Source organism: Ahaetulla prasina, chromosome 1, assembly GCF_028640845.1.
Source record: "Ahaetulla prasina isolate Xishuangbanna chromosome 1, ASM2864084v1, whole genome shotgun sequence".
Lineage (NCBI taxonomy): Eukaryota > Metazoa > Chordata > Lepidosauria > Squamata > Colubridae > Ahaetulla > Ahaetulla prasina.
Window position 1 is genome coordinate 309,566,421 of NC_080539.1, and position 17,191 is coordinate 309,583,611.

The 17,191-nt window shown below is 35.0% G+C and overlaps 1 protein-coding gene and 1 long non-coding RNA gene across 8 annotated transcripts in view; one reads left to right on the forward strand and one right to left on the reverse strand.

Annotated features, from left to right (window-relative positions):
- MEIS2 (Meis homeobox 2) overlaps positions 1-17,191 on the forward strand; it is a 283,323-nt gene that overhangs the window by 145,956 nt on the left and 120,176 nt on the right. The gene's annotated exons all lie outside the window — the stretch shown is intronic.
- LOC131187677 (uncharacterized) overlaps positions 1-17,191 on the reverse strand; it is a 256,677-nt gene that overhangs the window by 104,905 nt on the left and 134,581 nt on the right. The window contains exon 3 of the long non-coding RNA XR_009152593.1: positions 3,681-3,756. This is a non-coding gene — a long non-coding RNA (uncharacterized LOC131187677). The remainder of the gene's footprint in view (positions 1-3,680; positions 3,757-17,191) is intronic.

Genomic DNA, 17,191 nt, shown 5'->3' on the forward strand with positions numbered 1-17,191 from the left:
GTTGTTCTTTAGGAAGTTGTTGAAGATGTGTATTTGTCGTTTGGCCTGAGGATCTGGTAGTTCTATTTAGAGTCTTCAAAGTGTCTTTATGGTTTGTGAAGTTGATTATGTTCTGTTGCAATTGGTTTTTATGGCTTTAATTATTTTTTCTTGTCTGGCTTTTATTTTGTATTATTTTTCTGTTTTTAACTTTGTAAGCCCTCCAGAATTGCTTACATGAAATGGGGAATATATAGATCGAACAAACAATTAATGATTTGTTTTGTAAAAATGTATGGGATGATGACTTTTCCTTTGAAAATTATGATTTTCTTATGAAAATGGATACTTGGAAAAGACTGCTTCACATTGTTTTAAAATATGTGAGTTTCAACTCCTAGAATTCCCCAGTTAGTATGCTAGGGCTACCAAAGTTGATAGATAGTGGTATAAAAAAAGATGGAATGATCCAATTTTCTGTTAAAAAACAAATTGGTAGCAATTTCTTTATAAATGTAGACCTCACCCCATTCCTAAGAGGGATGTGCATAAATGTACCAATGTGCCTACCATCCCTGTTCTAATGTTTTCTTTTATTTATATCCTTTACATGTATTTATAATTATGTTTACACTTTTATCTGTCATAGAATACATGCTTGACGAAATAAATAAAATAAATAAATAAATGTAACTGTTTTATTTTTATTTTTACTTTAGATTTTATTTAAGTGCTTTTTCTTTTCTTTTTTTGTTCTGTCTATGTTCTGATTCATTTTGCTTGCATTTACATCTTTTTTTTGTTTATAGTTGTATATTAAATATTGATAGAAATATTTTCATTTCTATTTAATGACTAAGAGGTGCACTTGAGCTGATTGAATATATTTGATAAAAGCTCAAAGAATTTACAGATTAAATCTATGTAGTTAGATGAAAATAAATATCTCTGAATTTACTGAAAATTCTTGCTAGATAACTACATAAGACTGGTCATTATCTTAATGAATTATGCATTGTTTTATTTCATATTTGGTAATGTTGAGTATGTGTTTATGTTTGCTTGTGTGTGTTGTTATGATGCACTTCTTTGTACATTTCCTCCCTGCACTGTGGACCTCAGGCGGTTATCTATTTGCGTCTAATGTATATCTGAAAAAAATAATAAAGGAAATGCAATAGTGGCAAAGCTTCTTTCTGCACAATTACTAAGGACACAATAGTACACACAGGCCTCTGCAGAAGAATGATCTTTTGGAAATAAGCCTTCTAATTTTTGTTACTACTTAATAAAACAAACTATGGTGCTGGAGAAGACTCCTGCGAGTCCCTTGGATTGCAAGGCAATCAAACCGGTCGGTCCTAGAGGAGATCAACTCCTGACTGATCAATTCTTTAGAAGGCCAGATCCTGAAACTCAAAATACTTTGACCACCTAATGAGAAGGAAGAACTCACTGGGGAAGAGCCTAATGCTGAGAATGATCGAGGGCTAAAGAAGAAGGGGACGGCAGAGAATGAGGTGGCTGGATGGAGACATTGAAGCAGTCGACGTGAGATTAAATCAACTCCGGGGAATGGTAGAGGACAGGAAGGCCTGGAGGAACTTTGTCCATAGGTCACAATGGGTCAGACATGACTTTGGGACTAACGACAGCAATAAAACAAATATGTCATTTTAACTTTATTTGGAAGCAACCTTAGGCCAAACTACTACTGTGTATACTAATGGCATACTAGTTAAGCCATCTAGGCTTCTGCTTCTATACATCTGGAAGGGGGAGCCCATATTTCTCTATATAAATAATTATTGTCAAATTCTTATTATTATTAGGAAATCCAACTGACATTGTTTTCCTGTAACTTAAATCCATTACTGATTGCCCAGCTCTCTAAGGTAACATAGAACAGTCTTGGCCTTTTCTCTATAACCTTCTTTCAAATATTTGAAAAGTTCTATCATATCCCTAGCGTTCTCTTCTTAGGAATCTTATAATAAGACCTGCACATGCAATATGGCATAACATTTTTGCACGGGAATAACATTATAATCCATAATAACCACTTGGCTGAATCCAATAAATTTGAGCCAGATTTATGAAAATTGGACTTGGGATACAGCCGAATTGCCAAGTCTTATCACGGCTGAAATATTTTTGCGGTTAATATGTTGAAGCAGAAATTTTTGGTAGGAGTAAACTTTCATGTAAGCAATACTTAAGATCATGCCAAAATTAGTTAGAGTTTGGCAGCATTATAGAAGCAGCAAATCATCCAGTCACAAAATGTAAACCTGCCTAGGGCAGTTTCAGCATGTGTGCCCAACTTTCTAAAAATATTTCAAAGCTTTTCATTCAAGAAAGAGTCAGTTCTGTTTGCTTTTTCTCTGTTCTGAACTTGCTTTCTTTTCTCAACCTACTATGCTACTCCTGAGTTTATTTTGTGTTTCAGATTGAATCTGTATCACTCAGTACAGATTATGAAATTAATCTACAGTACTTTTTGCATCATTGTTTGAATTTGCATCCAAATTTCTTTGCTTTTTTTTGTGAAAAGGCCTGAGGCTGGCAAAAAATATATCACAAAACGTAGTCATATGAACACGGAACACTGTGACTGTATGTAAAGATAAGTTGCTTGCCAAATGTTCAAAACACAGTCATGTAACCAAGAAGGTATGTGCAGTCATTGGAACTCTGGAACCATATTATAAATAAGTAAGAAAGAAAATAAGGAGTATTATGTAGGTTCTCTGCCTTGAGTTACTTACAAAGTAATAAATCTGGGGGGAAAAAATTAATAAATAAAGTGGCTTTTTGACAGGCTGTTGTAACTTTGAACAGTGACTGAATAATTAGTTGTTAAGTGAGGACTAGCTATAATTGATTACATAACCCCTACAGTGTGTGAGACGAATCCAGATGGAAAACTTAATTTTCTCCCCTCACCCACAGAGAAGGAGCATGTCAGGTAAGATCAATGCCCCTTTCGTTTTAGTTTCTGGAGATTTTGAGGCAGAGAAATGACAGTGTGAGAGATTCTTTTCCCCCACTTTTTTCTTTCTTTTTTTCTTTCTTTTTTTGACTCCATACCACCATAGCATATGAAGGATGAAAAAAGGTAGAAGGGACCATTAGTAGTGGCTCCCGTTCTAAATGGCTCATTACTGTTTTAAGTTAAAAATAAGATCAGGAAAAGACAACTGGCCAATCCTTGTCAGGGATGATTGTGCCTCATATAACTGGGACAGGCACAACATCCATAGATTATTGGATGTAAAATTGCTGGATAAATAGATTATTTGTGGATTAGGAGACTGGTCTCACTTTTCAAATTGTTGATGCGTCTTTAACTTCTTAATATATTGTATGCAGTGGTGCTTAAAACTTTGGCAGACCTTTTAAATTTTTAAAAAATATGACTTAAAATATATGTTTTCCACACAAGCCTAAAACTGAAGAAAGATAACCCAATTAAACAAATGAATCAAACATATTATGCTTGTTCAACTATGTTTTCAATGAAATTATCCAGAGTTACATATTTATGTAGAAATATTGGAAATTCTAAAAGATTCCCAAATTTAAACACAACTGTATTACCATTGTACACAAAATGGGAAAAATGATTCATTATGAGTAATGCATAAAAAGCATATGTTGTTTGAATAAGAATTATTAACCAAATAGATTCTTGTCCTTACTTTTCACCTTTGCTCCTTCTTCTGCATTGCATCTTCATAAGCTGAGAGAAAGGCTGGCTTTGCACCACACACTCACCTATGGTTAAATAAATCATGGTTTATCAAATTAAGTCAAATGCCAAAGTGCAACAAAAGACTGTCCTATATGCTTGCCACCTACTTTTAGCATAGCAGTAAGAAATGGAAGAAAATATTTCTTCTAGTCTCTTCTATTTTATTAACATCATTAAAAGCCATATAGTGTGTTTTCTCGAAAATAAGATCCAACCGGAAAATAAGCATGGTTTTTCAGGATGCTCGTAATATAAACCGTACCCCCAGAATAAGCCCCAGTAAAATGGTCAGTGGGACAGATGCATTTAGTACCATATTTCCCCCAAAATTTCCCCCCCAAATTAACTGGAAAATAAGCCCTAATATGTCTTTCGGAGCAAAAATTAAGATAAGACCTGGTCTTATTTTTCGGGAAACATGGGTATGAGTCTTGATTTATGGAATATCAAACTAAGGGTTAATGCTATTAAAAATATAAGCATTATAAGCATTGACCAGGTTAAAACCAGAACAGAATTTTGCCTTTTGAAAATATAACTGATATACTAGCAGTACATTGTGATTGTTATCTGCTTTCTTCTATTATTATTGAAAATATTTTTCTGCTCATTTATTATTCTCATTTTCTTGCACACTATTCTGAAATCCAAATACAATAAGAAGCCTCATGGCAAGCCTTCTGGAAGTGTTTCAGATAAATAAATTTTGGTTTACTACGTTTTACATACGCTTCTTCAACAATTTCATCATTCTTACTCATGTTTTAACAACATGTTAAAATGTTAACATCTTCCTTTACTTTTATTTGTATTCAATATTTTCCTTTAAATACTATTTATATCCTTTCAGATAAATTCTTTCTTTATGCCAGCTGGTTTATCCTTTCTTGTTTTACTTTTGGTTGCCTTTTCCCCCTTTATCAACACTGAATTGCCATGACATTGCACTCCCAGTTCTGTGTCCTGGATGGTTTTCACAGATGTATAATCAGAGAATAAGGATCTGAACATCTTATTTAGCATTGGCCTTAGAAAACTTGCTGGAATAAACGACACTTGATTCCACTAGAACTAACATTTTAATGATCATTCTATGGGGAAAAAATGCACTACACAATATATGTTCTTCCCATTTCTGTTGAAAACAAGTTTATTTAGATAGTACATTTAAAAATATTTTAACTAGCATTTAAAGCATTAGAGCTAAATTGATAGGTGGCAAATCATTGAAATGCATGATTGTCAAGAAAATGTGGTCCAGTAAAGTTTTGTATGGCCTAGTTTAGTATTTTCTTTTTAGAATGTGTTTATTCTATGATTTTATCACCTCTGCTTTTAGATAATTAGTTCTTTCATCGCATCTTTCCCCTTTTCATTAATCATTAATAAATGGAGTATTTACTTATTTCCTGTGCTTTGGCTATTTACCTGTATATGAACACATTCTTTTAGAAATGCTTTATTGCTAGTTAATGTAATTGGACACATTATGTGCTATATTAACACTTTTTTGTTATATACTCAAATACATTAACAAGCTCTTCCAATGATAACTTTAATATAAAGCTTTAATTGCGTTCTTCTAATCCAGGGGTGTTAAACTCAAGGCCTGTGGCCCAGGATGTAGTCGGATCTGGCCTGCAAGGCCGTCCTGGTCTACCTAATGTGAAGAGGAAAGATCAGGTCAGTGTGACTTCAGCCCGGTCTACCCAGTGCGAAAAGGAAAGATCAGGCCAATGTAGCTTCGGCCCAGTCTACCTGATGCAAAGAGGAAAAATCAGGCCAGCATAACTTTGGTCTGGTCTACCCAATGCAAAGAGGAAACATGCCAGAAGTTTGGGGAGTGGTGTCAAGCTGGCCATACACACCCAGTTGGCCACACCCACCCAGTTGGCCACACCCACCCAGTCAACTCCCCCCCCCCGAAGCGGCCCTCAATGAAATTGAGTTTGGCATCCCTGCTCTAATCCTTTCCTCAAGATTCTTATTAAACAATGCATAGTCACTAGTAGGTGTTGATGTTTATCTCTCAGCTAAATTTGTCGGTCGATTTTACCATTACAAATTCCTTTATGAATTTATAATATAGACACAGTTCTGAAGACTTGTTGTCTCTGCTGAATACACTATTATGTATTGTGCAAATCAACATGTCATGTACTAATGAACAAGAAATTTGTCAGTATAAATACTCACAAAAATCATAAAACTGACCAAATGAGTTTCACCATTTTGCGTTCTTTTAAAAAATTAGACTCAAGGATCGCTTAATGATTTGACATATAGCATATGTGGCAAGACTTGAGAATAAATCAAACAATAACATTTAAATGCCCTAATCCATAGCCGTTTGCTAATTATTTTAATCTTACCTAGAGTCATTTACTTTTGGATTGTGTGTTTGTGTGTGTGGTGAGAGGGAAACCATTACCTTTACTGTTGGATAAAAAAGTGTTAAAATTTTGCTGCATTCTTCTTCCTAGTGCATATACAGCAGATGGTTTCCCATAAGTACAAGAAGAAAATAATGTAATTCCTTAATTATTGATATTGTATAAAATGGCAATTATGCTATAGCATAAATATGTCAATAAGGCAAATTTATTTAAAGATCTCAAATGTGTCCATTTCTTTTGGCTTCGAAACAGAGGAACAACATTATAATTCTTTAAGGCTTCAATCTTATGCATACTTATCTGGGAATAGATAAAAGCAGAGAAGAAACTGATTTAAGAATGTTAAGTGTGACTTTAGAATAATGCCCTAATCTCCTATACATAACAGCCTGCAAATAAAGTCAGCTTAGTTTTTTCTGATTTACAAGTATTGATTTGAGACATTTTCCTGATTTTTTTGTTCTGTTTTATTGAACAGTTAGAATTTAAATGCCTTAGCAATCCTTGCCCAGTTTGCACAGTGTATTCAAGCCAGACGAATTTACTTCCAAAGAAATAGGTGTAGATTCACTCTGAATGTTTACTGCTTATAATGATTAAATAATAAAGGAAAGAACAAAATTAGGTATAATCATCTGCATATTTAAAATAAAAATGATAGTTGATAATCTCATTTGGCATACAAATATTAATTCTAGTTGCCTTTCAGTAGTCTTGGATGCTATTGGAAAAGGAAAGAAAAGGTCTACGACACTTTTTGTATATTTAATTTTGTTGAAATTCTGTTAATGCTTGTTAGTGAACAAGTATTCACTAACCAGCATTCAAGTCACTCTGTAGTAATGTTTTAATGATTAGAATCCATGGAATACATAGTGATAGTGGTAAGAGCTGATATATGGCTAAAGGTTTCAGTGGGAATTATTAAAGCACCATGTGGCAAGTTTTAAATCCTTATTGTTTGAAATGAAGAACATTTGGAATTTATTTATTTATTTGTTTATCTATCTATCTATCTATCTATCTATCTATCTATCTATCTATCTATCTATCTATCTATCTATTTATCTATTTGTCAAACACAACAATATATATATATAAGTATAAGCATGAAATAACCATACGAATTGGATACAACCAAAGGGAACGTTAGGACAGGAACGGTAGGCATTCTGGTGCTCTTATGCAAGCCCCTTATAGACCTCTTAGGAATGGGATGAGGTCAACAGTAGATAGTCTTTGGTTAAAGCTTTGGGGCTTTTGGGAAGAGACCACGGAGTCAAGTAGTGCATTCCAGGCATTAACAACTCTGTTAATGAAGTCATATTTTATACAATCAATTTTTTTTTGTTCTTTGTGTACTGTCACAGTTATATAGCTGTGAATTGAAGGACTTTACTTCACACAAAGCAATCATATTGATTCTACTGTACAGTGCTTTTTCCTTTGCCATTTGTTAATATTTCTCATTGTTATAATTTAATTCTTTAAAAATAAATATAGTTCCCTCTGGCTTCCAAGCAAAGAATAAGAGTAGGAGCTGCAGATTTTACAAGATCCAAAAAAATAACAATATTAAAAGTAGAATAAATGCTTTTTTTGGGTTTGATTTACCCTATTGTAAAGCTATATTGGTACAAACAATAAAGTTCTGGAGAAATTTTAACATCTTACAATACTTTGGACATTTTAATATTCTTATTAAATCAACAGTACTCAGAATGTATTTGATATGTCATCAGTCTGTTTGCTTCTGAATTAATTTATCAAAATTCTTGATTAAAAAAAAAAAGGCCAGAGCTCATGTGCCTGTGATTTTGCCTTTGCAGGCTGGAAATTATAGAAATATCCTATAGATCTGGAAATCTGCCAGGTCGGAAAGTCAAAGGGAAGAGACAAAATAAAAAAAATGTGATATATGCAGTGATGGGGGTGAGGGGGGTGAGGGCAGGCTAAATCAATATTAAAAATACTTAAGCTTTGCATAGTATGGAATATGGTTTAAATATACAATTTGAAAATAAAACCAACCAGAATAGGAATAAGATTTTTTTTAATCTACAGTCTCCGGAGAATTTCTTCTCCAGAGACTAAAAGTAAGCTATGAGGAGGCAGCAGCATTGTAAAGAAAAAATGATTCTTGAATAGGAATAAGTATTTTTTTAAATTTATTTTTCAAACTCTTAGTAAGTATTCTATGCAGATTTTTAAACTATTAGATAATACATTTAGTGTGACTCATTATTCTGAATTCTGTTGGTTAACTGCCATTCCTCTGGATATGTTTGATTTATGTTTTATGAACAAAGTTTTCAGAAAGACTTTGGGAAATGAAGCAAAGGAAGAGATCTCTGAAGCTCTGTTGGAGGAAGATAAACAAATCTGATTGAGTAACGACCCATATTAGGCAATATATTGTGATGATAAGGGTGCCAAAATATTCTTACTTCTCTGCCCTTATTGCATCTGCCAATAGCTATCTGGCATCTCTTTTTAGGGGAGGCCATTCCCATTTCAGGAGGTTGAGCCTGAAGACCATCTGCAGAGCTGCTGTGAAAAATATTTAAGACATATACATAACCTGTAGGTCGTCTTGGATTCTGCTTGTAAAACAGATGGAAGCTGGAGCTGACAATAGCTTTGTTATGCATCTTTTTCTGAATGGGGGAGGTTCTTCAGACAATCACTCATGCTTTAATATCTCATAACTGGATTAATGTCATACAACCTAAATGGAGCTGCTTTTGAAGACCATCCAGAAGCAGCAGCAGTACAGAAGATGGTGCTGCAGACAGTGATCATGCACACCTTTATATGAGTGAGACTCTATTGTTTCATGAGCTGCACTGGCTGCCAGTTAGCTTTTGGGTACAATTCAAGGTGCTGGCTATCATCTTCATGGTATACTATAGAGCTTGACTATCTGAGAGATACATTTCTACCCAATTACATCCATTTGGGTGAATGTGCTCCTTATTCCATCAGTTCAAGAATGTCATTTTGTGTGACCCAGGAAATACTTCTACTATGTTTTCAATTCCCACCCTTTGAAATGATTTCTGTCCAAACCTATATGGCGTCTACTACCCTTATGTCATTTATTAAGTTGCTGAAGTCATATTGTTTTCCCCGCACTTGGAAACAGGATGTTGTAGAACTTACTTTTGGGATTTGTTTGGCTTTTCTGTTTTGTTTTGCTTTTGCTTTTGTTCTTCTTGTCTGTTGTATTTAAGGTATGTGTATACTTTTATTGTATGTAATAAAATAAAGTAGAATAAAATAAATATGACGTCCTTTGCTGTGATATTTCCATTTCTATGTCATGAGACACTTAGGCATGTAACAGATTCTTTAAATGTGCACATCTATATATTGAATCCTGCTACTCAGAAATGTGTATACATATTATCTAGTTATAACTATTTCTATGTTCATTTGGACTTCTCTCTTCCTCATAAGTACCATTTTATAGAATCTTGCCAACATTATGTTTATCAGACTTTCTACAATTTCATCATGATTATATGAAATAATATTTTCATTTTTTATTCCTTAATCTTACTTGCAAAAAATTATTTTGTAGCAGCAATCCAATTGTAACAATAATACCTTTTTGGAATCTCTTATACTCCGAAGTATAATCAGCAACTTGGAGTTTAATTACACATTATAGTGACATGATTGCCTTGTAAGAAGATAAGTTAAACCGAATTCTTGTAAGCTAATACAAGAATTCTCTAAACATAAAAGAGAATAGTCTCCTTTGTGCATTTACCCCAGAATGATGTCACCATGTATATACATACAATTATTCATGGGGAAAAAAGGATAAAAACAAACCGGGCAAAGCACTCCCTTTTTATTTACATTTTAAATTGCATGCTTCAGATTTCAGCAATGGACCAGAATTAAGCAAGACTGACCTTTTCCATTAGGCAGAGTGAGGGACTTCCTCAAGCAGCAGATCAAAGGTGACAGAAAGTGTGTGCTCGTACAGATAGTCCCGAATTTAGAAAGTTTTCCACTCTCAAAATATTTCCTTAAATGTAATGTGTATGTATTGCATAATACTGTATAAGTAGTATTGTGTAATGAACTTGAACCATTGTGTATTATAGAACCAAGGTGCTATAATTATTTATAATGTTTCTTCTCTGGTGAAACTCAAGGAAACAAAATTAAAAGGCAACAACAGAATACAAAAAATTAAAATCAATAAAACTTAAATAAAATAAATATTTGTTTTATTGATATTTAATTTTTTACTAGATCTTCTATGGTGGAGAAGAGAGTTGCCTATAACAAAGCCCATTCTGTGTCCACTAGAGGAGACTGGTGCCTTCAGGCATAGTAAGGAATACTGTATCATTGTCAATATTAAAGAAGGATTCTGCTGTCAAACTTTTCTATGTGGGAACAAAGAAAATACATCTTACTTCTCTTAAGCAGAAACATGTTTTGGGTCATCATTAATTCTAATGGTTTTTGTTCCTGTTCCTTCTAATTTGAACTTTAATCAAGTAACAAAAGCTCATGACACTCAATTATTAGTTTCAGGTTTGTGAAGGGCTCATTAATTTTGCCTCTTATTAACTTCTAAGGTAACATTATTAACTCTTATCAACTGTTATTTTTGGCATATGTTTCATTATTGGAACTATTTAAATACTTGGTTTAACTGCAGGGTATGATAGCATGTATATATTCTGCTCACTATATAAAAAATGTAAAATGACACATTATAATATTTTCTTAACTCACTTGAAGGCTTTCTAGGAGTTTGCTATATTGCCAGTGAACTTAAATTTCAATGGAAACTTACGTTCCAATCTCTTAACATAGTTTAATACAATAGTGCTTGTTTAATTTTTCATAAATTCAGTTTTTCCCCCATTACTTTTTTTTCCTGAATCTTGTGATAACTGTAGGAGTAAGAAGTCTGTAATGGGATAAATCAGATATTTGTGGTACAATTATCATCATATTCAGTTAACAGAGGAAAATGAACTGTAAATAATTAAACTCCATGGGGATAATTTTGGCTAAGGTACTATAGATGTCTGGTTTTTTTCCTGAATGAGAGCTGGAGAAGGTTATTTCTGTCTTCTAGTCTGGCTATATTGATTGCTTTTTACTTTAATATTATAGTATTCTAATAGTATTCTAATCTAAAAAATATCTCTATATCTTTGGATTTATCCAATTGATTCTTAGAGCTTCACTGGAAGAAATCTATTTTGTGGTATTTTGAGTAGACTCTGGAATCATGTAGATATGATTAATGGTTAGTGATTTTCCCACATAACATGGTGTTTTGATGTCTGTTATGTAGTTAAACAGTAGTGTACTGACAATAAATTAGTTGCATGGTCTGGTGTAGGCTCAGATTTTTGTTATTGTGCAAGTCATTTGAATCCCAATAGAATTTCTTAAGTGCCTTTATCTATAAGTCCAGATAATAAGGATATTAGCAATGTATGTCTTAACTGAGAAAAAAGTATTCTTTGAATAGATCATGAAAAGCATTTAAGTCAACCTTGATGAGATGGTGGCATACTGCAGAGGACAGATATGTGAATTATTTAATTATACTTTCTCTTTCTTTTCTTCTAAAAACTAAAACAATTATGGTAAAGTATGTTATGATGTACAGTTAGTTTGATAATTTGCAGTTTATAATATCGAGATGGATCATCTTAACATTTTGTAGTCCATCTTCTTAAGTTGTTGCTATTAAAACATCAGTATTTATAACTGAGGTAGAATTAATTATCAACTAATAGTTTATATAGGAAGTAGTCGTATCCAAGATCATTAGCAAAAACTGAGTTACCAGACAATCTAAACAGAGTGACCAAATCCCTAAAACATAAAGTCATCCAAAATTGTTTATTTTTGTCAGGTTCTGTTGTATAAAGAAAATGCCACACACACAAATGATGGTTTGAATCCTTTACCGGCATGAACTAACATCCATAAAGCAATACAGGAAGATTTTGTTGGACCTAATGCTTTGTGCTCCCCACCACCTTACTGTATAAAGCTTTATCACCCAGGTGACCCTTAACCCGGCTCCTCCCTATTCATTAATCATTGTTCCATTAGATACTGCAGTTAGGCATTATTCCTGCACGCTCCCAGCCCGCTGGCCACTCCTCCAGATTCGCCAGCATTCCAGCCATTTCCAAGCCTCTCCAGATTAGTCATCATTACAGCCATTTCCAAACTTCTCTGTAACTCTCAGTCTCTCAGTCACCTCAACAGCTGCTCAATCAGCAGTTCCCAGCTTCACTCACTGCCAAATCCATTCAGAAATGCTTGCTGCCAGTCCGAGTGTTTTAAACGTCTGGAGGAGGCTGCCATGGCGATGACTACGTCATCAAGCAGCTGTTGAGCAGCGAGGGCGCAAGCCGGCAGAGGGATCTTCAAGTTGCTAGGTGACCAGGAGGTAAGCTGAGGAGCCAGGGTGCAATGGGAGCCGCTACATCGCCAGAACCTCTGCACCCAATGGAATAGCAGCCCCGACACGCTGCTGTGCGTTGGGGCTGACATGAGCCCCCCCTACCAGGAAGTGGAAACCTGGAACATAAACAGCAGAGTGAGCTCAAGCCTGGGCTATTCTCCCCCCTGGTTTCTCTGGATTTCAGCGATGGAATGCTACGGCTAGTCTGGGGGCATTCATGTCATCACTGGGTACCCAGGAGGCCTCTGAGAGTGGATACCCTTTCCATACTACCATATATTGGAGTCTTCCTCTGTGCCATCTCGTATCTAAGATATCTTCCACTTCAAATTGAGGTTCCCCCCCCCACCATAACAGGCCATGGTGGTGGTACATCAGGTCCCCTCAATGCTGAGATGCGGGCTGGCTTGAGTAGGCTGCTGTGGAACACGGGAACACCTCCGCACCCACCAGAATATCAGCCCCGACATGTAGCTGTGCATTGGGGCTGACAATTTTTATATTTTATTTGTAAAAGATCCCTGGAAAAAGCTCCTGATTTGAAAGTTCTATAGAAAATAAATCCACCAATTTATCTAATTCCTTCTCTCATTTTGTTACTGGAATCTCAGATAGCGATTTGCAGAAATGTATTAGAATATAATCCAACTTTAGTCATTATTACAGCTCATTCTTTGCCACTTTAATTATGATATTAGGATTGTTTAAGGCTATGTGAAATTATATGAAGATTGTATTTTGTGGTAAGCAATGCTTATTTTCTTACTATTTTTAGCTTGGGTACTGTAATACCGATTGTAATATTATAAACATTTGGAAGGAGCCAAACTGAATTATTTCATTTATCTTCTGTAATATTGAGAAGATTTTTTTTTTCTGTAGTGTGTTGACACAGGATTAAGGTAGGTCAATATTGTACTGGAAATATTCATTTTAGCATAGGAAGAAAGCAGAAAATGCAGCTATTACCACAAAATTGAGTCATGCATTTGGTCAGCAGAGAAAGATTCCCCTTTAGCCTGGTTCAGTGCATGTGGTATAGATTAACAATATTGTTGACTGATCCCAGGGTATCTCTTATTGTGTGTCCATTTATCTTCTGTTCTGTTAAAGAACCTGATCATTTCTTTCCTTAACTTCTGGTTAACAAAGAAGATCTGCAGCAAACCATACAGGTGCAAAAACAATGATATGCATGATAATGTTGTGAAGCAAATCCTGCCCATATTTATATATTTGCATCCCAGACATACCAGATTTGCATCATGGTACAAATTTGCTTACTCCCTCATGCCACCTGCAAGCCTACAGCCATCCATATCATTTGGTTGAAATCCTGAAGTCAACTACCTGGGACTAAACACTGTTGAACTCCAAAGGTTTTATTTTGAGTAGAGATGTGTAGAATTGTATTTTAGAAGCGTGGACATATTTTTTGAGTCAAAACTATCTTCATTATAGCAAAATCATTTGTAGTCAATGGGTAATGTGTAAAACATCTTCCACAATTAAAAATCCTATTTTAGATTTGTCTCATGATAAAGTAATTACTGCCCTACACATGAATGGGTGATATGTTCTTAATATACTTCTACTGTGCAGTTTGTTTAAAACAATAGTACATTTTGTGACTGATTATAAACGTTGGCAAACATTTAATGAATTAAAAAAAAAAGACGATGCCCAAAATGTTAACTAATTCTGTTTCATTTATACCCATCTGGTGATTTTTTTAAAAAAAGTATTGCAATTTTTAAAACACATAAAATGACAAGGTAAAATTATGAAGAGATTTAATTTTGCTTACTTGTATTACTAAGTACAGTATTTTTGACCTGACTGAATAATATGTCTTGAAAAAAAATTACATATAGGGTTGGATCCTAGATAGAGCTTTTTCTGAAAGATTAGTTTGTACTGCTCATATGTTTGGCAGGCAGATTTGTGTTCTAGAACCTTACACCATCTCAGTGAATATAAATTGATGGTATAAAGCAAATGGGCAGTTGGCAAAAATCCAAAAGTATTTTGAAGAGAAGACAGCTTATTGTTGAGAGGGAAGCCTGGTGTTTTACAGAATAGTTTTCATGATTATTATTTACCACTCTGCCGAGTTCTTGAGTTTAAGTGTGGCCTTTTAAGTTTTTGAAATAATAGAAGTTTTTTTTCTCCTGACACATGCATTGAAACTGTTTATATCAGCTCAAGAGTTGTTACCTTAGCATATAAAAAGACCAAAAAGCCAGATAGATTACAAACAATACAAAAATCTCTATTATACTCCAGTTACCACTGACATGAGAATAGTATATAAGGTCATGTGGAACAGCAGAAAATGACCATTCATTTAACTTTAATGTATCTTGAAGCATTTAATTCATAAAAGCAGGTACTCTTATGAACATATAAACGTGGGAGGGGTAAGGAATCAAAACTCAAAAATAAGAGTGTAATAACAATATAATTGATACTACACAAAATACCCCCAAGGCCCTCTTCAGATTAGTGAGAACATATGGGCTAGTCCCTCAATAGTGAGAGTTTACTGTGCACTGAGACCCTGCCAGGGTCCTAGTGCTGATATTAGGAGATAGTAACTTGCCTAAAAATAGAAATGATGGATGGCTTTATGCTTAGCTTTTTGTTTGTTAAAAGATACTTCAAAATGGATTCTACACTGTCAGCAGTTGCCTGATAATCTTGGGCTGTGAAAGCAACTTGAGAAGGACAAGTGAACTGTATAGAGTGGCAAGAAAACATAAATCCTATGCATAGATTTACTATACGGGGCTGCAGTATGATAAGGCATGTTTAGATCTTTAGAAATGCATATTGAAAACATTGCAAAGCTGCACATTTGTCCTCCTATAGCTGCTTCTGTGACTGCTGCGCTGGTTGATATGGATATATCAATAGGATATAGGATATACAGCAGGAGTCTCCAACCTTGGCCACTTGAAGCCTGGAGGACTTCAACTCCCAGAAAAGCTGGCTGGGGAATTCTGGGAGTTGAAGTCTTCCAGGCTTCAAGTGGCCAAGGTTGGAGACCTCTGATATACAGGACATACTACATTTGATGTGAAAAGACTTAAATGTTAAAATAACAAGATTTTAAATTCCTCTAGATGTTTCTTAACATCATAAAATGTCCTTAAATGTACTTAGATCTGTAGCTTTAGATATGGGATGTCTTATCATTACCTTTTCTATTTTTTTTAACTGTGGGCTTATCTTCCTTTTTATCAATATTATAATACTATATACTTAAGAACATAATCCCAAAATTTGAATTCCAAGTCTTATTTTGTCTGTGAAACTAGATTCTAGCATATTTTTTTTTACATTTTGACTAACTTATGATTCTTTTTCCTAAAAACAAAAAGATCACTCAGAGAATGTACTGTTAATATTTTGGATAATTCATGTCTATGTCAGTCTGGTATAAGGCCAGAGTATTGAGTTGAAATTGGTCACTTTCATGAATGGGACTTGTATGGCGGTTAGTTTTACCATCTTTGTCTTCTAGGCTTCTCAGTGGCTTTTGATGCTGTCATACACACTATCTGTCTAGACCATCTGTTAGGATGGGGAGTTGTTTGGCACTGCTGCTTGTGCTGTTTGTGCTGCTTCCTGTCCTGTCTGACTGGAAGGTACAGCTATAGTATTAAGGGGAGAGAAGTTGAGCATTCAGAGACTCTTCTATGAAATGCCCCAGGGCCTGATTGTTTTGTCTGGCCTATTTAATATGCTATATCTACATGAAATTGTTAGGAAAACTCATCTGTTGTTTTGGGGTTAAGTATCATCAATAAGCTGCTGATACCTTAGGCCCAATAAAATAAAGGTAAAGGTAAAGGTTCCCTCGCACATACGTGCTAGTCGTTGCCGACTCTAGGGGGCGGTGCTCATCTCCGTTTCAAAGCCGAAGAGCCAGCGCTGTCCGAAGACATCTCCGTGGTCATGTGGCCGGCATGACTCAACGCCAAAGGTGCACGGAACGCTGTTACCTTCCCACCAAAGGTGGTCCCTATTTTTTCTACTTGCATTTTTATGTGCTTTCGAAACTGCTAGATTGGCAGAAGCTGGGACAAGTAACGGGATATCACCCCGTTACACGGCAGCACTAGGGATTCGAACCGCTGAGCTGCCGACCTTTCGATCGACAAGCTCAACATCCTAGCCCCTGAGCCACCGCGTTCCTTTAGGCCCAATAGAAATACTGTATAGTAGATGTACTTACAGGTTGGGTGAAGAAAAACAGGTTTATTGAATATCTGTTGCCAAATTCATGAGCTGCCTCTTCTTTGGCCTTTGCATGCAGTGTTAAGAGTTTCTGGTGTTAGAAAAAAGCCTGTTTTGCAAACTCTCAGAAATGGCAGGAGAAGCATCTTATATTTGATTTCCTATTCTAAGGACAGAGCTCTCCTATCCCCATGAATAGGATATCGGATGAATCCTGAACTAACCCTCTGCTGTTAAATTTAAATGATTAAAATATTGTTAATATAGTGCAGGATTAAAAATATTGTTATCAAGTTTGTAGACAACATACCTTAGAGTGAGAATTTTAAAACTTTTTCAGGCTGTGGAAAGAAGATT